The 25,000-nt window shown below is 41.5% G+C and overlaps 1 protein-coding gene and 1 long non-coding RNA gene across 2 annotated transcripts in view; one reads left to right on the top strand and one right to left on the bottom strand.

Annotated features, from left to right (window-relative positions):
• The window catches only part of LOC138970514 (atrial natriuretic peptide receptor 1-like), a 99,289-nt gene that overhangs the window by 69,005 nt on the left and 5,284 nt on the right, over positions 1-25,000 (bottom strand). The window lies entirely within an intron of this gene.
• Positions 17,302-21,206, top strand: LOC138970513 (uncharacterized). The gene is made up of 3 exons (XR_011456975.1): positions 17,302-17,673; positions 18,566-18,684; positions 20,888-21,206. It is a non-coding gene; the product is annotated as an uncharacterized lncRNA (long non-coding RNA).

Here is a 25,000-nt window from a genome sequence, read left to right on the forward strand (position 1 = left end):
CTACTACCCCGCTCTTCTTGTCAATTTCACTGCCTTTGCCACGAGCGGTGGACTGACGATGCTACGAGTATACGGTCTTGCTGAAAAATTGCATTGCGTTCAGTTTCATTCTGTGAGTTCGACAGCTTGACTAAATGTTGTATTTTCGCCTTACGCGACTTGTTGGTTTTGTCAAGCGTGAGTACGCAAAACGTTTTTGTTTTCTCCTCTGTTGAAGCTGTGAGACATAAATGCTATTCAGAATTGGTCGTGTGACAGACGCTTTCTTCCACACGAGATTACGTTGATTGTCTAACGAAGCCGTCAGACTGAGTTAGACATCAGCTAATCGAGTGTGGAAGAACACGTCTGTCACACGACCAAGTCTGAATAGCAGCTGCAGGTAATGTGGCTTTGTCCAGATTTCATATTTTGCGGACCTACATAAAGATCAAAATAATGAGACTGTAATAATTATATTGATTAACACGTAAGAACATGTCACGGTGGCGAAGGCCAGGTTTAGTCTTGATAGATAGATAGATAGATAATTTATTGCCAAGTGTACAATACATGAATGAACATAAAAAAATACACGAGGAAAGCAGCTTGCTGTGTGATAAAAACAAAAATAAATAGCATTCATACATCACTGGCGCATAGCATCATACATACATGGGTAAGACAATTTGGTATCACAGTAACTAATACATACACTATACAGACATGGTGAGAACTATGAAACTCTAAGAGCTATCGGAACCACAATAAAAGTACGCAGAATAAGATAGGATCCCCCCCCCCCCCCCCACTATCAACTACTGTAAGAACTGAACATGTTCCATACTGATAAAATGTACCTCTAAAACAGCACATAAAAATAAACTCTTCCAACACATCACAGTGGTTAAAGAACGACTAAAACTACTAAAACATACTAGATGTGTATTCCGGTAATATAACCAGCTGCTAAAACATAGTCTGGCTTCATCGCGTCACAGTGGTGTCACCATGCTAAAACCCACTCTATATATCACAGTATGTCATGTCAGCTACTAAAACCATACTCCTAGAGCATCCTAAAACGTGTCACAGTCTGTAGAGTTCATTTACCGGTTATTAAAAGCCAGGACAGCCTGGGGGTAGAAACTGTTTCTGAGTCTTGCCGTACGGCATCTGAGGGTTCTGAGCCTGCGCCCCGAGAGCAGAGGCTGGAAGAGATGACCAGCCGGGTGTGTGGGATCCTGCATGATGGACCTACATTTCCTCATCATGCGCAGGATGTGAAGGGAGTCTATAGAGGGGAGATCTCTGCCAATGATCCTGCTGGCAGCCCTAACGACCTTCTCCAGTTGACGGGGGACGACAAAAGGACTCAGCCGGAATATGGTGTACGGGCGACATGTGACGCTTTATTCGATTAGCTATAGTGGCAGCTGCTGGACAAAATACCCAGAATCGTAATCAAGCGACAACGAACTCGTTCCATAGCGAAGAAGTCGGGTGATATATAACAGCGGGCGGGGATAGCCTGTGTAATGAAAGGTACACTATTTGTCACGCAGCAGTTAGCGATCGTGTTGGCTTAAACAGTATTTTATTCCGGTACAAGTTTACAAAGCCATGGAATGTATGGTTTGATAAAGAAGCACAGCAAGATAAACTTATGAATGTGCTCTTGAAGATAAAATAAAAAAATGGCGGACGATATTGAAGATTCATATTTTAAACCCATCAATACAAACGAAAACAAAACTAGAACTTTAACAACAACTGCAGCAGAAAAGCGCAAAAAATGGAGTATTACGCATATAAAGAGAGAAAAAGAGAAAGAAACTGAGAGAGAGAGAGAGAGAGAGAGAGAGAGAGAGAGAGAGAGAGAGAGAGAGAGAGAGAGAGAGAGAGAAAGAGAGAGAGAAAGAGAGAGTGCATCCACTACACATCAATTCAATTTCTAACAAAAAATACCATGAATCATTCAATCTTAGCGATCATTTTTCACCGTCACAAGATCTGTTGAGGGTTTACACGTGATCGGAACAACCTTCACTGTATCCTATTCCTTCTTCTTCGTCTTCTACGTTCCTGGGCTGCAACTCTCATGTACACTCGTGTTTTTGCACAAGCGGATGTTTACGTGCAAGGCCATTTCCCCCCGCCAGTTAGGCAGCCATACTTCGTTTTCGGGGGATGCATGCTTTGTATGTTCATGTGTGTATAACCCGACGAACTCTGATATCTTCTTCTTCTTCGTCGTCGTTCATGGCCTGAAACTCCCACGTTCACTCATGTTCCCACGTATATTGCCGCTTTTACCTCACCATTTAGGCAGCCATACGCCGCTTTCTGGGGAACTCTGACATGGGTTATATGATCTTTTTCGTGCGTGCACAAGACATTCCTACTGTGCACAAAGAGCATCCAGGCTGTTCAATTTCGGTATGTGACTAAGTGGAGTAGGCCTACTGATGTTATTCCATGTGACTTTGACTTTGATCTGGTAGCCGGTAGCTCTACTCCGCCCATCCCCGGCCACGTCACATGGGTGGGAGTCGCCAGTCGCATTGGGTGGGCCCCTTTGAGGCTGAGGGCCCGGCACCGTCTTCACCTGGCTGCGACCCATGAAGACGACACCATCACGTTGATTCGTTGATGACACAACCATTTGTCGAGGGTAGCGTAGGCACCCGGTCTGCTCCCCGCCTAAAAAAAGGCCAGTGCCGTTCCGTCTTCGAGGGACTGCGTGGGTTTCATTTCGGAGTTTTCCTTCTCCTAGACGAGTTTCCTTCCATGGATGATGAGCCTCCTCTACCCTCGTTTTGAATTCAGAGTGGTCTTCTCTTAGGATAGCTGCCTGCCAGGGTTGACGAGCCTATCCTGCCCGGCTATTTGACCCATAGCTGGAGGTTGGTTCGTGGGCACCTGGGCGTTTCCACACACCGGTGGGCCCGCATGCCGCACGTCTAGGGGCCAACCTCCTCCGAGTCCGTGTAGTCTAGCCTGGGGCCTTGCGGTACCCAGTTTACGCCTGTCGCCGCGATGGAGGCACTACATAGGGCTTGTTGTGGAGAGGTTATTGTACTGGCAGGAGAGACTGACGCATTCTGCTCTCTTTTCGCATTGTCCTAAAAAGGACAGACGGTGCTAGCCAGCGGTGAGGGCTGAAAGCGAGAAGTGACAAGCACAAGACACTTCGCCAACACACTAGACACGTCACACAACCGTTTGGCAGGCGTTATTCCATGTAAAACCCTGGCGAGATCTGGGATGACGAGGGGGACTGTTTAACACAGGAAGTAGTGTGCCTTTAGCAACGGCTGCTAAACAAAATAGCAAGGGAGCGGAAAAAACAACAGTGTGACAGAAGCAACAACGCCTTAATCTATAGCGAGGCTGTCGGGTGATATATATGGAAACATCGGAGAATATATTGGCTAATTAATGATGGCAAGAGGCATTGGAAAAGATCGCGATGGGAATAACAACGATTTATGTCAAAGCAAAGAAGTCGGCTGTTTTATGACAGTAACTGAGAGCATGCTGGCAAGTGCATGGTGACAAGACATGATTGATAGAACATGTAGTATATCTTGCGGCTGACTATGTTTTGAAACACACACACACACACACACACACACACACATATACACACACACACACACATATACACACACACACACATACACACACACACACACACACACACACACACACACACACACACACACACACACACATACACACACACATAAACAGAGAGAAAGAGAGAGACAGACAGAATGAATAAGGAAACAATATCTGGTATTCATGCAGCCATCCAGTCCATAAAGCGTGTTTGCAGGATTGATGCCACAGTTTGAGAGCTACTTGCGTTTTGAGTTGTGTCGTGAGGCTGAATATGTGAAACCTAGAAATACGGCGAGAAAGGCCATCCACTTCATACCGTTTGCAACATAGACGCAATGTTATGTTGAGACATAAGACATAAGATAATTTATTGTCCACACAATTAATTACAATAGATGGAAAGCCGAACACTGTGACTTGGCACTGAAGTCACAAAAACGGGCTTTCAATGCCGAGTGTAGCTTGGAACAGGACATGCACGTGAAACTTCTTTTCTTTAATGCTTTCCGGAAGGTTGCATAGCATCTAAATAAACGTCTGCAACGATCCAATACTTTACACGTAGTAGGTCTCAAATGCAGGTATACGTTTCTGAAAGTTTCAAAGCAATCCTACGACCCAGTGCTGAAATACAACACTTTTTGTCATGGTACACCTCAGAAATTGTACCGCTCAAGCGATCGACACCTTCAAATGTAGGATGGCACAACACATATTCAGCTACACCCCGGACACAACCTCATCGATGAGATATTTCAACACGTGCTCTCAGCGCGCAGCGCTGAACCGATTTTGGTTTTTCTCTGGATCCATTCCCAATAACTCTTCCTTATCTTCTCCAGTGTTTTCAGCCGCGTTTATCTAAGCTCGGGTATTCGGCTCGACTTCTTCCCGGCGCAGCCGTACCCGGCGAAGCGGGTATTCATTCATCTAGTGTTTGATATTCAGCCTCCCTTCGCGTTTCATAAAACGTCTTTAGTGGAAAGAAGAACGAGAAAGTGTGCTGATAAACACATGAAATGTAAACTCAGTCCTGTTGATTTCTACCCGCAATGTGTGTTTTAATATAATGAGGCTGCTAATTTGTATGGCACCAACTTGGGCCTATTTTTGTGTGACAAAAATAGCAATGGAACTGTTTGAACGAGTAAAAGGAGAATTCCTTCAAGCTCACTAACACACGACTCTTTGTTGCCGCTAAACAAGAAGACAAGGGGGGCCGGTAGCTCAGTTGGTAGAGCACTGGACTTGTGATCGGAAGGTCGCAGGCTCGAATTCGGGCCGGGACGGACACGGGTCAACTTTATGTGTAGACCCAGAGACGGAAGCCATGTCCCACCCCCATGTCACCACAATGGCACGTAAAAGACCTTGGTCCTTCTGCCATAAGTGCAGGTGGCTGAATACACCTAAACACGCAGACACCTGGGTAGCGCGACTCCGTTGCTGCTAGCTTTCCATTGGGAGGAAGCGACCCGAATTTCCCAGCGATGGGACAATAAAGCAGTGAGAGAGAAAAAATGGAAAAAAAGGTCATCACCTGTCCAGGCCTAGAATAGAAACGAGACAAGGAACGCACCGATGTACGCTATTCAAGTGTTTGTCAAGATGCCTCTCAGACATGTAACTGCACCGATGTACGCTATTCAAGTGTTTGTAAAGATGCCTCTCAGACATGTAACTGCACCGATGTACGCTATTCAAGTGTTTGTAAAGATGCCTCTCAGACATGTAACTGCACTGATGTACGCTATTCAAGTGTTTGTAAAGATGCCTCTCAGACATGTAACTGCACTGATGTACGCTATTCAAGTGTTTGTAAAGATGCCTCTCAGACATGTAACTGCACTGATGTACGCTATTCAAGTGTTTGTAAAGATGCCTCTCAGACATGTAACTGCACTGATGTACGCTATTCAAGTGTTTGTAAAGATGCCTCTCAGACATGTAACTGCACTGATGTACGCTATTCAAGTGTTTGTAAAGATGCCTCTCAGACATGTAACTGCACCGATGTACGCTATTCAAGTGTTTGTAAAGATGCCTCTCAGACATGTAACTGCACTGATGTACGCTATTCAAGTGTTTGTAAAGATGCCTCTCAGACATGTAACTGCACTGATGTACGCTATTCAAGTGTTTGTAAAGATGCCTCTCAGACATGTAACTGCACCGATGTACGCTATTCAAGTGTTTGTAAAGATGCCTCTCAGACATGTAACTGCACCGATGTACGCTATTCAAGTGTTTGTAAAGATGCCTCTCAGACATGTAACTGCACTGATGTACGCTATTCAAGTGTTTGTAAAGATGCCTCTCAGACATGTAACTGCACCGATGTACGCTATTCAAGTGTTTGTAAAGATGCCTCTCAGACATGTAACTGCACCGATGTACGCTATTCAAGTGTTTGTAAAGATGCCTCTCAGACATGTAACTGCACTGATGTACGCTATTCAAGTGTTTGTAAAGATGCCTCTCAGACATGTAACTGCACTGATGTACGCTATTCAAGTGTTTGTAAAGATGCCTCTCAGACATGTAACTGCACTGATGAACGCTATTCAAGTGTTTGTAAAGATGCCTCTCAGACATGTAACTGCACTGATGTACGCTATTCAAGTGTTTGTAAAGATGCCTCTCAGACATGTAACTGCACCGATGTACGCTATTCAAGTGTTTGTAAAGATGCCTCTCAGACATGTAACTGCACCGATGTACGCTATTCAAGTGTTTGTAAAGATGCCTCTCAGACATGTAACTGCACTGATGTACGCTATTCAAGTGTTTGTAAAGATGCCTCTCAGACATGTAACTGCACCGATGTACGCTATTCAAGTGTTTGTAAAGATGCCTCTCAGACATGTAACTGCACCGATGTACGCTATTCAAGTGTTTGTAAAGATGCCTCTCAGACATGTAACTGCACTGATGTACGCTATTCAAGTGTTTGTAAAGATGCCTCTCAGACATGTAACTGCACTGATGTACGCTATTCAAGTGTTTGTAAAGATGCCTCTCAGACATGTAACTGCACTGATGAACGCTATTCAAGTGTTTGTAAAGATGCCTCTCAGACATGTAACTGCACTGATGTACGCTATTCAAGTGTTTGTAAAGATGCCTCTCAGACATGTAACTGCACTGATGTACGCTATTCAAGTGTTTGTAAAGATGCCTCTCAGACATGTAACTGCACTGATGAACGCTATTCAAGTGTTTGTAAAGATGCCTCTCAGACATGTAACTGCACTGATGTACGCTATTCAAGTGTTTGTAAAGATGCCTCTCAGACATGTAACTGCACCGATGTACGCTATTCAAGTGTTTGTAAAGATGCCTCTCAGACATGTAACTGCACCGATGTACGCTATTCAAGTGTTTGTAAAGATGCCTCTCAGACATGTAACTGCACTGATGTACGCTATTCAAGTGTTTGTAAAGATGCCTCTCAGACATGTAACTGCACTGATGTACGCTATTCAAGTGTTTGTAAAGATGCCTCTCAGACATGTAACTGCACTGATGAACGCTATTCAAGTGTTTGTAAAGATGCCTCTCAGACATGTAACTGCACTGATGTACGCTATTCAAGTGTTTGTAAAGATGCCTCTCAGACATGTAACTGCACCGATGTACGCTATTCAAGTGTTTGTAAAGATGCCTCTCAGACATGTAACTGCACCGATGTACGCTATTCAAGTGTTTGTAAAGATGCCTCTCAGACATGTAACTGCACTGATGTACGCTATTCAAGTGTTTGTAAAGATGCCTCTCAGACATGTAACTGCACCGATGTACGCTATTCAAGTGTTTGTAAAGATGCCTCTCAGACATGTAACTGCACCGATGTACGCTATTCAAGTGTTTGTAAAGATGCCTCTCAGACATGTAACTGCACCGATGTACGCTATTCAAGTGTTTGTAAAGATGCCTCTCAGACATGTAACTGCACTGATGTACGCTATTCAAGTGTTTGTAAAGATGCCTCTCAGACATGTAACTGCACCGATGTACGCTATTCAAGTGTTTGTAAAGATGCCTCTCAGACATGTAACTGCACCGATGTACGCTATTCAAGTGTTTGTAAAGATGCCTCTCAGACATGTAACTGCACTGATGTACGCTATTCAAGTGTTTGTAAAGATGCCTCTCAGACATGTAACTGCACTGATGTACGCTATTCAAGTGTTTGTAAAGATGCCTCTCAGACATGTAACTGCACTGATGAACGCTATTCAAGTGTTTGTAAAGATGCCTCTCAGACATGTAACTGCACTGATGTACGCTATTCAAGTGTTTGTAAAGATGCCTCTCAGACATGTAACTGCACTGATGTACGCTATTCAAGTGTTTGTAAAGATGCCTCTCAGACATGTAACTGCACTGATGAACGCTATTCAAGTGTTTGTAAAGATGCCTCTCAGACATGTAACTGCACTGATGTACGCTATTCAAGTGTTTGTAAAGATGCCTCTCAGACATGTAACTGCACCGATGTACGCTATTCAAGTGTTTGTAAAGATGCCTCTCAGACATGTAACTGCACCGATGTACGCTATTCAAGTGTTTGTAAAGATGCCTCTCAGACATGTAACTGCACTGATGTACGCTATTCAAGTGTTTGTAAAGATGCCTCTCAGACATGTAACTGCACTGATGTACGCTATTCAAGTGTTTGTAAAGATGCCTCTCAGACATGTAACTGCACTGATGAACGCTATTCAAGTGTTTGTAAAGATGCCTCTCAGACATGTAACTGCACTGATGTACGCTATTCAAGTGTTTGTAAAGATGCCTCTCAGACATGTAACTGCACCGATGTACGCTATTCAAGTGTTTGTAAAGATGCCTCTCAGACATGTAACTGCACCGATGTACGCTATTCAAGTGTTTGTAAAGATGCCTCTCAGACATGTAACTGCACTGATGTACGCTATTCAAGTGTTTGTAAAGATGCCTCTCAGACATGTAACTGCACCGATGTACGCTATTCAAGTGTTTGTAAAGATGCCTCTCAGACATGTAACTGCACCGATGTACGCTATTCAAGTGTTTGTAAAGATGCCTCTCAGACATGTAACTGCACTGATGTACGCTATTCAAGTGTTTGTAAAGATGCCTCTCAGACATGTAACTGCACTGATGTACGCTATTCAAGTGTTTGTAAAGATGCCTCTCAGACATGTAACTGCACTGATGTACGCTATTCAAGTGTTTGTAAAGATGCCTCTCAGACATGTAACTGCACTGATGTACGCTATTCAAGTGTTTGTAAAGATGCCTCTCAGACATGTAACTGCACCGATGTACGCTATTCAAGTGTTTGTAAAGATGCCTCTCAGACATGTAACTGCACTGATGTACGCTATTCAAGTGTTTGTAAAGATGCCTCTCAGACATGTAACTGCACTGATGTACGCTATTCAAGTGTTTGTAAAGATGCCTCTCAGACATGTAACTGCACTGATGTACGCTATTCAAGTGTTTGTAAAGATGCCTCTCAGACATGTAACTGCACTGATGTACGCTATTCAAGTGTTTGTAAAGATGCCTCTCAGACATGTAACTGCACTGATGTACGCTATTCAAGTGTTTGTAAAGATGCCTCTCAGACATGTAACTGCACTGATGTACGCTATTCAAGTGTTTGTAAAGATGCCTCTCAGACATGTAACTGCACTGATGTACGCTATTCAAGTGTTTGTAAAGATGCCTCTCAGACATGTAACTGCACTGATGTACGCTATTCAAGTGTTTGTAAAGATGCCTCTCAGACATGTAACTGCACCGATGTACGCTATTCAAGTGTTTGTAAAGATGCCTCTCAGACATGTAACTGCACCGATGTACGCTATTCAAGTGTTTGTAAAGATGCCTCTCAGACATGTAACTGCACCGATGTACGCTATTCAAGTGTTTGTAAAGATGCCTCTCAGACATGTAACTGCACTGATGTACGCTATTCAAGTGTTTGTAAAGATGCCTCTCAGACATGTAACTGCACCGATGTACGCTATTCAAGTGTTTGTAAAGATGCCTCTCAGACATGTAACTGCACTGATGTACGCTATTCAAGTGTTTGTAAAGATGCCTCTCAGACATGTAACTGCACCGATGTACGCTATTCAAGTGTTTGTCAAGATGCCTCTCAGACATGTAACTGCACCGATGTACGCTATTCAAGTGTTTGTAAAGATGCCTCTCAGACATGTAACTGCACTGATGTACGCTATTCAAGTGTTTGTAAAGATGCCTCTCAGACATGTAACTGCACCGATGTACGCTATTCAAGTGTTTGTAAAGATGCCTCTCAGACATGTAACTGCACTGATGTACGCTATTCAAGTGTTTGTAAAGATGCCTCTCAGACATGTAACTGCACTGATGTACGCTATTCAAGTGTTTGTAAAGATGCCTCTCAGACATGTAACTGCACTGATGTACGCTATTCAAGTGTTTGTAAAGATGCCTCTCAGACATGTAACTGCACTGATGTACGCTATTCAAGTGTTTGTAAAGATGCCTCTCAGACATGTAACTGCACTGATGTACGCTATTCAAGTGTTTGTAAAGATGCCTCTCAGACATGTAACTGCACTGATGTACGCTATTCAAGTGTTTGTAAAGATGCCTCTCAGACATGTAACTGCACTGATGTACGCTATTCAAGTGTTTGTAAAGATGCCTCTCAGACATGTAACTGCACTGATGTACGCTATTCAAGTGTTTGTAAAGATGCCTCTCAGACATGTAACTGCACTGATGTACGCTATTCAAGTGTTTGTAAAGATGCCTCTCAGACATGTAACTGCACTGATGTACGCTATTCAAGTGTTTGTAAAGATGCCTCTCAGACATGTAACTGCACTGATGTACGCTATTCAAGTGTTTGTAAAGATGCCTCTCAGACATGTAACTGCACCGATGTACGCTATTCAAGTGTTTGTAAAGATGCCTCTCAGACATGTAACTGCACTGATGTACGCTATTCAAGTGTTTGTAAAGATGCCTCTCAGACATGTAACTGCACTGATGTACGCTATTCAAGTGTTTGTAAAGATGCCTCTCAGACATGTAACTGCACTGATGTACGCTATTCAAGTGTTTGTAAAGATGCCTCTCAGACATGTAACTGCACCGATGTACGCTATTCAAGTGTTTGTAAAGATGCCTCTCAGACATGTAACTGCACTGATGTACGCTATTCAAGTGTTTGTAAAGATGCCTCTCAGACATGTAACTGCACTGATGTACGCTATTCAAGTGTTTGTAAAGATGCCTCTCAGACATGTAACTGCACTGATGTACGCTATTCAAGTGTTTGTAAAGATGCCTCTCAGACATGTAACTGCACTGATGTACGCTATTCAAGTGTTTGTAAAGATGCCTCTCAGACATGTAACTGCACTGATGTACGCTATTCAAGTGTTTGTAAAGATGCCTCTCAGACATGTAACTGCACTGATGTACGCTATTCAAGTGTTTGTAAAGATGCCTCTCAGACATGTAACTGCACTGATGTACGCTATTCAAGTGTTTGTAAAGATGCCTCTCAGACATGTAACTGCACCGATGTACGCTATTCAAGTGTTTGTAAAGATGCCTCTCAGACATGTAACTGCACCGATGTACGCTATTCAAGTGTTTGTAAAGATGCCTCTCAGACATGTAACTGCACTGATGTACGCTATTCAAGTGTTTGTAAAGATGCCTCTCAGACATGTAACTGCACTGATGTACGCTATTCAAGTGTTTGTAAAGATGCCTCTCAGACATGTAACTGCACTGATGAACGCTATTCAAGTGTTTGTAAAGATGCCTCTCAGACATGTAACTGCACTGATGTACGCTATTCAAGTGTTTGTAAAGATGCCTCTCAGACATGTAACTGCACTGATGTACGCTATTCAAGTGTTTGTAAAGATGCCTCTCAGACATGTAACTGCACTGATGTACGCTATTCAAGTGTTTGTAAAGATGCCTCTCAGACATGTAACTGCACTGATGTACGCTATTCAAGTGTTTGTAAAGATGCCTCTCAGACATGTAACTGCACTGATGTACGCTATTCAAGTGTTTGTAAAGATGCCTCTCAGACATGTAACTGCACTGATGTACGCTATTCAAGTGTTTGTAAAGATGCCTCTCAGACATGTAACTGCACTGATGAACGCTTTTCAAGTGTTTGTAAAGATGCCTCTCAGACATGTAACTGCACTGATGTACGCTATTCAAGTGTTTGTAAAGATGCCTCTCAGACATGTAACTGCACTGATGTACGCTATTCAAGTGTTTGTAAAGATGCCTCTCAGACATGTAACTGCACTGATGTACGCTATTCAAGTGTTTGTAAAGATGCCTCTCAGACATGTAACTGCACTGATGTACGCTATTCAAGTGTTTGTAAAGATGCCTCTCAGACATGTAACTGCACTGATGTACGCTATTCAAGTGTTTGTAAAGATGCCTCTCAGACATGTAACTGCACTGATGTACGCTATTCAAGTGTTTGTAAAGATGCCTCTCAGACATGTAACTGCACCGATGTACGCTATTCAAGTGTTTGTAAAGATGCCTCTCAGACATGTAACTGCACTGATGTACGCTATTCAAGTGTTTGTAAAGATGCCTCTCAGACATGTAACTGCACTGATGTACGCTATTCAAGTGTTTGTAAAGATGCCTCTCAGACATGTAACTGCACTGATGTACGCTATTCAAGTGTTTGTAAAGATGCCTCTCAGACATGTAACTGCACTGATGTACGCTATTCAAGTGTTTGTAAAGATGCCTCTCAGACATGTAACTGCACTGATGAACGGTTCGCGATAATGGGAAGTTAATTACTCTGTTGAAAGAACCACATTACTGCGATTAGTTTCTGAACAAAGGAATACAATACAGCCTTTGCTATCCTCAACGACCCTGGGCGAATCCTTGTCCAAGGAACAAAACGTACGATGTTGTATCTGGATAGACGGGCGCAATGGCTAAGACGCCTGCCTAGGATGCTAATTTGTATGGCTCCAACTTGGGCGTATTTTTGTGTGACAAAAATAACAATGGAATTGAACGAGTAAAGGGCACGCTTCCTGAAGAGAGCAGATCTTTCTTCATCAATGGGTGGGAGCGTTTAGGGAAAGGGGGGGGAAAGATGTATTTTCTAGTCAACCATGGGGATCGTTTTCAGGACAATAGTGTTGAGAGCGAGAGTCCTTTTAATGGAGACTATCAAGCTAGTTGGGAACTAAATCCAAAGTTCGAAACTATCGCTCTAGTGCGCAATGCATGGCACGATATTTTCAAATGTTCCGACCTAATAACCTGGGGAACGGGGCAAAAGGGGTAAAAAAAATGGTTACAGAAATGATATCGAATGGAAATGGTAAAGTGAATGTAGATCTAACAATTGCATCATGTTATACCTATGTACGCCTCTGCATAATGGAGCATTTTCAAGTTGAAAAACGGTAGAATTTAATGTGCCCTCACTGGCCAGCCATAGCTTGGGTGATTTGTTTACCACGGGAGACAACTACAACTTCGTTTTGCGCGAGCATTTGAAGCAGAACTCTGCACGTCAACAAATCTTTGGTAAGTAAAGTATTTCGTCTTTTTTGTGCGATTTATAGTTTGAATTAAAAAGTTGCCACTAAACACTTGCAATATCAATGAATATTTCCGAGGTTTTACTTTGTTATAGGACAAATAAACGATCGGAAGCGATTGGAAGCGATCGATTTGATACTGCAGCAGACGATGCTTTGACAGTCTGTAATACGCTGCAGTGTTCGCTCGAATATATGTTTTTAATTCTTTTTTTGTCTTTTTCTTTATAAAAATGATCTAGTTGACTACTTTTCTTGGAATGCGCAAGAGGATGATAATCAGCAGTAGCTAAATATCTGTATTTTACTGTAAATAGGACCGAATTGTTTAAGCCGACCTTCACCTTCACGCCGGCGCTAATGTTTTTTTAGGTCACAAGTATGGCTCGCGAAACAGATCTAAAGCTGCAGAGACAGTGTTGTGTATAAAATAGATTCACCGGAAAAAAGACATTATTGTACTTCTCATGATCAAACAATGAGGTAATTTAGCTACATGTATATTCTAACGTTGCCGTGTTGAGAACTGGGCGTGCGAGTCTGTGTGCGTGTGCGTTTGTGTGTGTGACGGTGCGTGCGTGTATGCAGTGTGAGTGTGAGTGTGTGTGTGTGTGTGTGTGTGTGTGTGTGTGTGTGTGTGTGTGTGTGTGTGTGTGTGTGTGTGTGTGTGTGTGTGTGTGTGTGATTCCCTGCCAGATTAAATGTCTAAAGTGATATAACACAGAATGACTCATACTCAGTTTAATTTATTTTGCAGCTTTTGTTCCAATTACAAACCATGGCGCTGTGTGTTTTGTGTGGTGATCCGCTCAACCTTGGAGAGAAGACTGTTGTGCCAACAGACAGAGGAAGAGATCTATACCATAAACAAGGCTAGTCTGGAACGTGGTGATGCCGTTTGTCTATCAGAAGGTGAAGCAGTGCACGAGGTTTGTCGTCGCAATTACACGAATGCACGTAACATTCAGAGCGTTTTGAAGAAGAAAGCAGAAAAATAGAACGCTTTATCAAATCAGTCTAGCACAGAATTTGTGCTCACAGTAATAATGTTTTGACTTTGCTAAATGTTGCCTTTTTTGCGGCAAGGAAGCAAACCTTGACTCGCGCTCTCGTCCCAAAGTGTATCCAGTTAGGACACTTGACTTTGAACGCACAATTTTTCAAGTTTGTTCGCAGCGCTGTGATGAATGGGCAGACATTGTACGAAGCAGACTGGAGTTTGTATCAGATTTGCCAGCTGCTGATGCAGTCTACCATGAAGGAGTTTACAGATGATGCTTATAGCCACCCGACGATGAAACAAGAACTTCAAAATTATTTTGGTGAGCAGCTCATCGTCACGGAAGTCAACGGCAAGTCAAATGTCGTAACATTCAGGAAGACAGCCTCTTCAAGTCTTCATAACTTTTATGCAAAAAAGGTCAAAGATGAGGATGCACAGAAGGAGCTGATTCTCAAAACCGCTGCAGAACTGCTAAAGAATGACATAAGAGCAGTGCCGACATCCCGTGCAATGTACCCCAGTGATGATGACATTTCATCGCGTGGCGCCAAATTAGAGTTTGTTCCAAAGTCCTTACAGATTCTTCTTGAAAACATCTTCAGTGGAAAGGAAACCAGCGTGAAAGTCTCATCGATTGGACAGGCAATTATGCAGGCATCTCGCCCACGATTGTTGCTGTGTCCCCTGCAGATCGGACTAGCTGTGCAAATGCATCACTGTTTTGATTCAAAGTTTCTCATTGACACATTGTATTCTCTGGGATTCTGTTCATCGTACAAGGAGGTTCTGACCTATGAAATGAATGCTGCCGTTTCAGAAAACAACGTTGCGTTTCAAGTTGATGGCCATTTTACCCAATATATCGCAGACAACCTCGACCACAACACAGCAACACTTGACGGGTGCAACACATTTCATGGAATGGGAATGATCGCCACTGTCACTCCGACCATCGGGAAAACAGACAGGATCAGAAGAAGAACTGACGTCAAGCCAGAAGAAATAGTGAAAAGAGCTAAAGTTGACATTCAGTACTACAACAGACAAGCGTGTGATGGCCTGCTGAAGCTGAAATTTGAACATCTTGAAAACGTGTTTGTAGAAGATGTAACATCAAAGGTGGATCTGCTGTGGAAAGCTTGCTGGCTGTTGCAACCCGACAGACCATCTTGGTCTGGTTTCATGCAAGCCATCCACAAGGGCAGATATCCAGGACAGTCATCCATAATATTTATGCCGATGATCGACATGAATCCCAGTGACACCTCGTGCATATTTTCTACCCTGCATTTCATCAGTGCTCAGGCAAAGCGCAGCAACACGACACCTGTGTTGACATTTGACCAACCCTTATAGTGGAAAGCTCTTGGCATCATCTCCAGTGAGCCAGATGGCAGCGACCTTAAAGCCTGGCCATTGTCCTTCGCCTTGGACCCTTCCATCTGGAAATGAGTTTCCTGGCGTGTATTGGCCATCTGATGGAAGAAACGGGTCTTCATGAAGTGCTGTCTACTGTGTACGCACCAAACGCAGCGAGCAACATGCTTCAAGGGAAAGCTGTGCTGCGTGCCGTTCGAGGACACATACTTGTTGACGCAGCACTAATTATGCTGTTGCTGTCTGACATATTCCGTGTGCCACTGCCACTGCCCGAAAGTGACACAAAAGAATAGAGATAAAAACACGCAAGATGAGCAGACAGAAACACTTTCGACCCCTTACGAGTCTGAACTCAATGTGAACCAAGTTGACGCACTGAGCATCAATAAGGACACTGCTGTGCAGCTTCACGGTGTTCTAGAGTTAGAAGCAGCCTCGATGAAGGAACTCAGAAACAACCTACAGTTGCAAACACTTGCTGAAGTGTTCCTCCAAGACAATGCGACCTTAGAGGATATCCTATCAGCAGGTGAAAAGGCGTTAGTGCTGCTCTACAACGGTAGTTCCAGAGAGGGTCTCGATGAACTTCGCTACCGACTCTTCTGTTCAAAGGTAGCTGTTGGAACAACGTTTGTGCAAATTCACACTCTGCCACCCACCTCAGCAGCTGCCCGATTCCACAGCATGCGAGTGTACCTGCAAGTACAAGAATGGATGGGACTCAAAGTGGCCATGGATCCCACGGACTACGGCTGGAAACTTGAGCATGGCATCCTTGTTCCAGTGACAACAGATCTGCCAGCAGCACCAGCCGATGTGTTAAAGGTGATTCGCTGCACATGCAAAAGTGGTTGTGACACAAAGCGGTGTAGTTGCAGGAAACACGGACTAGAGTGCACATCTGGATGTGGGGAATGTCGCGGTGTTGGCTGCTGCAACTCGCCTCTACCGTCTTTTGAAATCGAGAGTGAAACATCGTAACCATCATGTTTTCCTCAAACGGTAGGCCTATTGTGTTATGCACTCTTTTCTTCACCTGTAGATGACTTTGAATGAAAGCCGTCCTAGGAAGTATTCTGCTGAAGAAGACAAAGGGATAGGAATAGGTATAGTCTAGGAATAGGTATAGTCATATTAAAGAATGCGTATTTCTTTTATCGTCCGTACGTGAACAACGCATTGCAATGCGTTATTGTTCATTTCATTTTCATTATTTTATTATCCCAGGGCTGGGAAATTCGGGTAGCTTCCTCCAAATGAAAGCTTGCAGCAACAAGAGTGGTGCTAACCAGGTGTGCGCGTGTTAAGGTGTAATCAGCAAACTGCACTAATAGCAGAATGACCAAGGTCTTTTACGTCTTACTGTGGTGACACGGGGGTGGGACATGGATACTGTTTCTTAGTCTGCACATACACTTGACCCTTGTCCGTCCACCGGCTTAATAAAGTGTTCCTTATAGATGATGGTAGGCTAATGAAGCGGCGTAGAGTGGAATTTTGCGGCGTTATTGGCAGAAACAAGGGTTTTTATATGTGACGTAATCAAACCGTCATAAAAAAGTTATGCAGAGGCTGCCAACGGTATAACTCGTTGGGAATGTTGAGACAAGCTATCTAAATGCGTTGCAACAAAAAAACTTTCTGTAACCATTTTTTTTGGGTCTAAGCATAATTCTGGACAGGCTCCCCACGCTGGTGACTAACTTGCCTAAATTTGGTCCTCCTCCGAGGAGGACCAAATTCCTTAGTTTCGAACTATTGCAAAAACACAAATGGCGGCCGCCATGACAGTCTTTGATTTTGCTGTACAAAAAAATCAAATATTCGGCAGTCCGACGCATGAACCAAAGAATGATGTCGACAAAGAAGGTGAAACATTGATTGCGCTTTGGAGGGGGTTCAAATACAAGTCGTGAAGTGACCGGCACAGCTGATTTGGGACACGATCTACCTTGAGTCGGGAGATTTGCTATGAACATTGACTAAATTTCCACTTTTTACATCAGCGACTGTACAAATTTGGCTTGTACATCTTCCTGTCGCTGATTTTAATCGGTTTGGATCATCCAACAGGTAAGAGCAAGATTCATCCGTTGTGTGCGTGTAGTTTGTGTGTCCCACGGTGTGTGTGTTCGTTTGTGCGCCTCGGTGTGTGAGTGTGTGTCAGATTATATTGCAATAATACATTTGTTAGAAAGTGAGAGCAAGGGTAGATCTAGATCTATGGGCCAGGCAGTACTGTCTGAGTGTCTCCGAAACCGTGTTCAGTGTCATAGGAAAATAGGCCTACGAGCCATTGTGTAGTGGTGACGATGAAAGATACAGTTGTTGTTTTTCTGACAGTGACATTGACAATGAACGATCGTCAATGCATCAATGATTATGCACAGCAGCATCGGTTTCTTCGGAACTGTGCACTGTTGACTGAATTTCCCACGGTGGAGCAATGAACAGTAGACACTAAAACAAAGCTAATCTAATGCATTGAAGCATCGCTGTAGATCTATCTCATTCAACTAACAATATAATGCAGTGAATGGCAAATCTATCTCTGAATGAACTGTTGTGTATCCTTATTTGCTGTAAATGTCCTGGCTCACACTGCACTCCCAACATTAGAAGTATGTTTTCTAAGCTGAATGCAGACGTGTATAATTTGATATAGTAAGTGGTAAAACCAAGAGTAACACTAACTGGCCCAAAACAAGAAAGAAACTGACTTCACTTGAATCACTGCCACTGAAAGTGTGTCTATTGTGTATTTTTTAGAAGGGTTATTCAACAATGACTTATTTTTCTGTTTAAATACTTGATATTTACTCTGCATGAACAGAGTCAGAGGTAAATGCTGCTGTATAAACTATAATTGTGAAAGAGGGGATAAAAGAATCAATGAGCGAGTGGTTTAATTATAATACAGTTATTATTTATTGTTAATTAATTATTTTATGGTGTGTTTTTTCAGGCCTCCTAAGAAACCAGAGATGATGTGTGATGAAGTGTTCATACAGCTCTTGCATTCAGATGGATTCTGGAGAGGATTCAGACTGAGTGGACATGCTGCTTTACAGACTACCATGAAGAGTAAGTCACACATTTCTGTACCACTACCAAGTACCTGCTTGTGCCTATTAAATTGTTATTGTAAAATTGATTTATGGTATGTAAATTGGCACTGGTGATAGTAGTTTGAAGCTGTGTAGATGTTTTTGGCAGACTTTTGTACGTTGTGTTGTAAAGAGATCTGCGTTTCACATTAGATGCACTTACAATCTAGATAGATACATTCTGCTATGTCAACACTTGTTACATCTGAATCTGAGAGTAGTGGCAGGAGATGCAAGTTTATTGACACAAAAACATTACGGCTTTGTATAAAATAAATTCTTACATCTGTATGTATCCTTGCATAGTACAATTTGTACTATTTATACAAAATGGTACATAAAGCTTGGTTTTAGTTCTCTTTCTCTTCTCAAATCCTTTGCCACTATTCTTAAAGTAAATTACACAGTGTGAATGAACTAATGCAGCACAGGAAAGTAAAACAAAATTGCAAGATAAAATGAAATCATTACTAATTACTAATTTACTGGAATTATTTTAAAGGCACATACAGTTATTCTTCCCTTGGCTCACCATCCTAGATCTTGCCAGGCTTTTACATGGAATAAGAATGAATCTGTTCACTCGGATACTTCTACATTCAACACCCTGGCTTCTTCCTGCTCAGAGTTAGATTTTGTTGTGGAAACCACTCTCAGATTAACAAAAATGTTACTTCTTTACTTCTGCGAGTGACTTTTGAGAAATTCGTTCATAAACAAAATTCAACTATGCACATGAAGCAGTCACTGACTGTCAGGGTGTCAATATTTTATGTGTCTGGGTGAAGTTATGTTCCTATCCCATGTACAACTGGCCAGATCTGAAATGGCCAAAATCAATGGGATCAACACACATCCCCAGAATCTTCATCACTGGAAAATGTGGTGGGTTGAATGTATTTTAATAACAAGTCGCGTAAGGCGAAAATACAATATTTAGTCAAGTAGCTGTCGAACTCACAGAATGAAACTGAACGCAATGCCATTTTACTCGTAGCATCGTCAGGCCACCGCTCATGGCAAAGGCAGTGAAATTGACAAGAAGAGCGGGGTAGTAGTTGCGCTAAGAAGGATAGCACGCTTTTCTGTACCTCTCTTTGTTTTAACTTTCTGAGCGTGTTTTTAATCCAAACATATCATATCTATATGTTTTTGGAATCAGGAACCGACAAGGAATAAGATGAAAGTATTTTTAAATTGATTTGGACAATTTAATTTTGATAATAATTTTTATATATTTAATTTTCAGAGCTTGTTTTTAATCCAAATATAACATATTTATATGTTTTTGGAATCAGCAAATGATGGAGAATAATATAAACGTAAATTTGGATCGTTTTATAAATTTTTATTTTTTTTTACAATTTTCCGATTTTTAATGACCAAAGTCATTAATTAATTTTTAAGCCACCAAGCTGAAATGCAATACCGAACCCCGGGCTTCGTCGAAGATTACTTGACCAAAATTTGAACCAATTTGGTTGAAAAATGAGGGCGTGACAGTGCCGCCTCAACTTTCACGAAAAGCCGGATATGACGTCATCAAAGACATTTATCAAAAAAATGAAAAACACGTTCGGGGATTTCATACCCAGGAACTCTCATGTCAAATTTCATAAAGATCGGTCCAGTAGTTTAGTCTGAATCGCTCTACACACACACACAGACAGACACACACACACACACACACACACACATACACCACGACCCTCGTCTCGATTCCCCCCTCTACGTTAAAATATTTAGTCAAAACTTGACTAAATATAAAAAGGCTGACAGGCGAGTGCTTTGGATCCTGAAAGTTCTGTTTTGGACTGAAATCGAGACACATTTCCCAATGAAACTCAAACTGTATAGTGTTGATGCTGAAGAGCGAAAGTGTGTGGGTTGAGGGCACACTTGTTTTTGACTAAAATCGAGAAACATTTCTGCCGAGCACAAAGTTCATACACGCACAGATTTTTTTAATAGTTTAGATTACAATATCACACACACCATCCCCGATCCCAATGGTCATGTGAAGAGCAAGTGCTTCCTCACCCCCCTCCCCACACACACACACACACACTGCTCAACACGTACACACCTTCTCCCCCCAACACACACCCTCCCCTCGCTAACCAAAACCCATCCCCGTGAATACTGAAGGTGCTCAGTTATATGTTTTCTTTATTTTTCAGGAAGGACCGCTACATTAAGGGAAGGCTGTTTGCACCTTGGTTCCTGGGTTCGCTGGGGACGATGATCAAATTCAGATTACCATCGCAATTCTGTGCTTTTCCATCTGATTCGGCTGAGAATGCTTGCAGAGGTTTCTACACTACCCGTCATAAAAAGTAGGCAGATGCGTTTGAGGGCAGATCTTACTGATGAGGCTGTTGATTGAAAAACCAAGTATATGACTGAAAAGGCCATTAATTTCCCTACTTTATTCAGAAACAAAATTGGGTTTTCATGACGTAGTGTCTATGCAGTGAAACCTGCAACACAGACACCCCCTCCCCCCCTCCCACAAATCAAATTCACAAAATCAAGCTTCCCGTGTTAAAATCAACAACACAAATCAGAACAACTAAACCGAAACATGTTTTGCATGTCATTCAGTTTTAATAAACAATTCTAGAGAATTGTGTATCTTATATTTGAGTCTTTCGTGTTTTAGACATTGATGCATTTAATAGTTTTAAATAACGAGTTGCCTTTTGTTTTATCATTCTGGTGTTTATCTAGATGTGCTGTGTATCTTATGAGAAGTTCTTAAAAGTTCGAAGTTATTCTAGCATATAGGTTTTTTTTATGGTCTTAACAGTTAAACATGTATTACGTTATCATTAAGATTCATGCTTTGTTAGCACTAAGCAGTTGTTTTAATCAGTCTGGTTTTCTCTTGTTTTCATCTTATGAACATTCTAAATGTTAGACTAACTTATTGTCTTGTACAGAATAACAACTGTGTGAATGGTGCTATACTGAATGAAAGAGTGTGACATGAAGTTCTTGTACATCATTGTAAAGAGTGTGAATGACGTTTTAGTTTAGATGTCAAGCGCTTAGAGCAAGCCTTTTTAACGAAAGTTTTTGATTTAGCGCTATATAAATGTTCTTATTATTATTATTATTATTATTATTAGACAGAACAATCAAATCTGTATCCAATACAGTCCGTTTTGTTCACATATATCTTGTCTAACATGAACGCTATGGCATGCTGAGCGTGTAGTTGTCAATCCTCTCAGTTTTTGAAGTCGTTTTAGCGGGTAATGAGACCAAAAATGGTACATTTCAGAACTCCTTAACGCATTGTCTTAAAACTGTCAGTGATTTGTGCTAACACACGTCGTTAAGTACAAAAATGAGACCAAAAAATGGTACATTTCAGTAACTCCTCAACGCATTGTCTTAAAACTTGTCAGTGATTTGGGCTAACACATGTCGTTAAGAATCTCAAGTCATGTGAGATATTAGTTCTGCTGTTGCGCGACATGCCAGAACGAATTTTAAAAATAAAAATGTACCCTGTCCAATGAACTGAATTTGTAAAAAAAATTAGCATGCATTAAGAAAAATGAAAGCTTCAATTTACGTTTAATTTCATACATTTTCAACTATGACTGTTCACAGCGCACTTGTACGCACACACACATTCTTGGAAAATGCTCTTTCAAGAGCCATGATCAGTTTAGCGTGTCAGCCGTGAGCTTTTCTAGGCGTAGGCCTACATTTGCGCTCAGCGCTCTGAATGAGGCAAAATATTAATGTTCGCGTTGAAATCCTCATACCGCCAATGTCTGATAAAATATGTACATGAAATTTAATTGTGTGGCGCATCTGTTATTGTTCTTGAAGATAACAACAAATTAATTGTTTTTCAATGAGTCAGCGAAGACCTACCATCAATTTAAGAAATCTTTCTGGCATGTCAATTAACAGCAGACAAATGTCTCAAATGACTTTAAAATCCGAATGAACTTTCCCACATGTGTTACTACTGTTAGCAAAAATCACCGCAACGTTGAAGGCAATGCGTTGAGGAGTTACGAAAACGTACCGGTTTTTGTCTCATTACCCACTAAAACTGCCTTTTACAGCTTCTCAGAGGAATGACACCTACACAAATCAACATGCCTTAATGTCAGTGTTAGACCAGATATGTGAACAAAACTGACTGATTTGGATGCAGATTTGATTGTTTTTTTCTATTGACGTGCAGAAGATGTTTTGTTTTGGCAGTTCTGATTTTTTGTCAATTTTAACGCGGGAACATTGATTTTGCAGGGTGTCTGTGTTGTATGTTCCACTGTATAAACACTATGTCATATAAACCCAATCTGCTTTCTGAATAGGTTTGGGGAATGAATGGCTTTTTTCAGTCATATACAGGATAAACCAAAAAAATGTAACACTAAAACAATGCTAATAACTTCTACATCTGTTGACCGAATCACTTTATTTTTAAGGTACATAAACCGCAGCCAGTGCATGACCCTTCCACAAAGTGGACATTTTGTAGATCAAATGTAACTGGTCAAATGGTCTGACTTTTGTGCTCTATTTCAAAAAATAAATTCCAAATTCGGCGGACGATTCACTAAAACGAAGTTTGACCATGAACGGTATCAATACTTACTTAATTTAAACCCTCCAGACTTTTAGCTTTTATATTATCTGAATGTCTGAGTATACACCCCCTAGATCATCGGTGACCTGAAGAAAGCAGTTATATACTCATAGACAGACGCGTGTGAAGCATGTTTAAATGTGGAGTACGCTCATTTAAAAAAAAAATACACCAAGTTTGTTTGAGAATACTCCAAGTCCAAAACAGGGATTCCCAGGTCTGAATGTTGATTAAGGTATACTTTTGTGATTCGAATTGCCCCGAATGTTACAATCTTGAGCGCTTAGATCGGGCAAGTTTGGCTACCGCTCAATTTTAAAACCCGAACCGTTGAGTCGATCCCCAAAATTGGGAACTTAATTTAAAATTGCACAAAAGTCAGCCTATTTGATCTTCAAAATTGTCACTTTGTAGAAGGGTCATGCATAGGCTGAAGTTTATGTCCACAAATGTAGGTTATTAACTTGTTGTGGGTTGCATTGTTTTTGGGTCAACCTGTATTTGGTTTTTTTAATAAACGGCCTCATCATAAAGATTTGCCCTCAAACGGATCTGCCTACTTTTTATGACGAGTATTATAGTTGGCTCAGTGGCTAAAGAAACATTCTACAGGATGAATAAACAAACAAACAAATCTCATGATTCTCTGTGTTTTAATGTGTGTGTGTGTGTGTGTGTTTTGGGGAGTTTGTTTTGGTTTTTAGTGAGAGGATGGCTGGTGGTTTGGATGGGGTGAAAAGCTGAGTGACACTGTGATTGTGGATAATTAAATTGTTGTTGCTGCTGTCAGTTTCAAGGCACCGTTCTTCTTGCAAACGCCAAGTTTGGCTTACTATTTTATATCTGCATGGGCTCTTACATGAGGTTAGGCCATCTATACACTTTGATACATACCAAACATTTACATTCTGACTGGGTCATGTGCAAAGTTGGAATGTTTGAATGAATACATTTTGCGGATTGATGCCAGTAGAAGTTAAACAAATTAATTGATCAAACATTCCAACACTTCAAAGTAAACACACGTGTTTTTGACAGCTGGTATATGTTAAAGTGGAGGGATGGTTTTATTCCACGTGAAGCCTGCATGCCACATCTGAGACGTTGAGCGAAATCGTTTACACAAAATATGCAATCATTGTTTATCATCATTTAAATTAAAACGTTCATACACAATGACACAACAAATGTTGTCGGAAACTCAAAAGAACACATGAAAGAATAAAAGATGATCAATGCAGCAAAACGCGCCACTTGTACAGAGTGGGTTACAATTTCATTCTTTGTTTAATTTAGCCTTCACATTTCCCTTATCATATCTTTTAACATCGTTCTGTTCTTGTCAGCTTGAAATGTTTGCAGTTTTTACTCACGAAACAGGTTAGTCTTCTGAAGTCAGTGCAACATCAAAGCTAAAATTTCACACATGAGATGCATTTTGATGATCAGCTCTACCATACCGAAGCAATGCAGATTAATTTTCAAATGATGTTCAAGCAACAGCTAGCTTCCTTATAGACAGAGTGTCTAGGTTACAAAATATAGTCATCTCAGTATCCAACTTCATTACCTCTGTTTCTTTGCTTGCTTAGAAGAACTTCTCAGAGTGTTTGCGGCATTCATCAAACAAGATCATACACATTAAAATATTGTCACTTCCTACTCATTGAATAAT

This window comes from Littorina saxatilis, linkage group LG7, assembly GCF_037325665.1.
Source record: "Littorina saxatilis isolate snail1 linkage group LG7, US_GU_Lsax_2.0, whole genome shotgun sequence".
NCBI classification, from domain to species: domain Eukaryota; kingdom Metazoa; phylum Mollusca; class Gastropoda; order Littorinimorpha; family Littorinidae; genus Littorina; species Littorina saxatilis.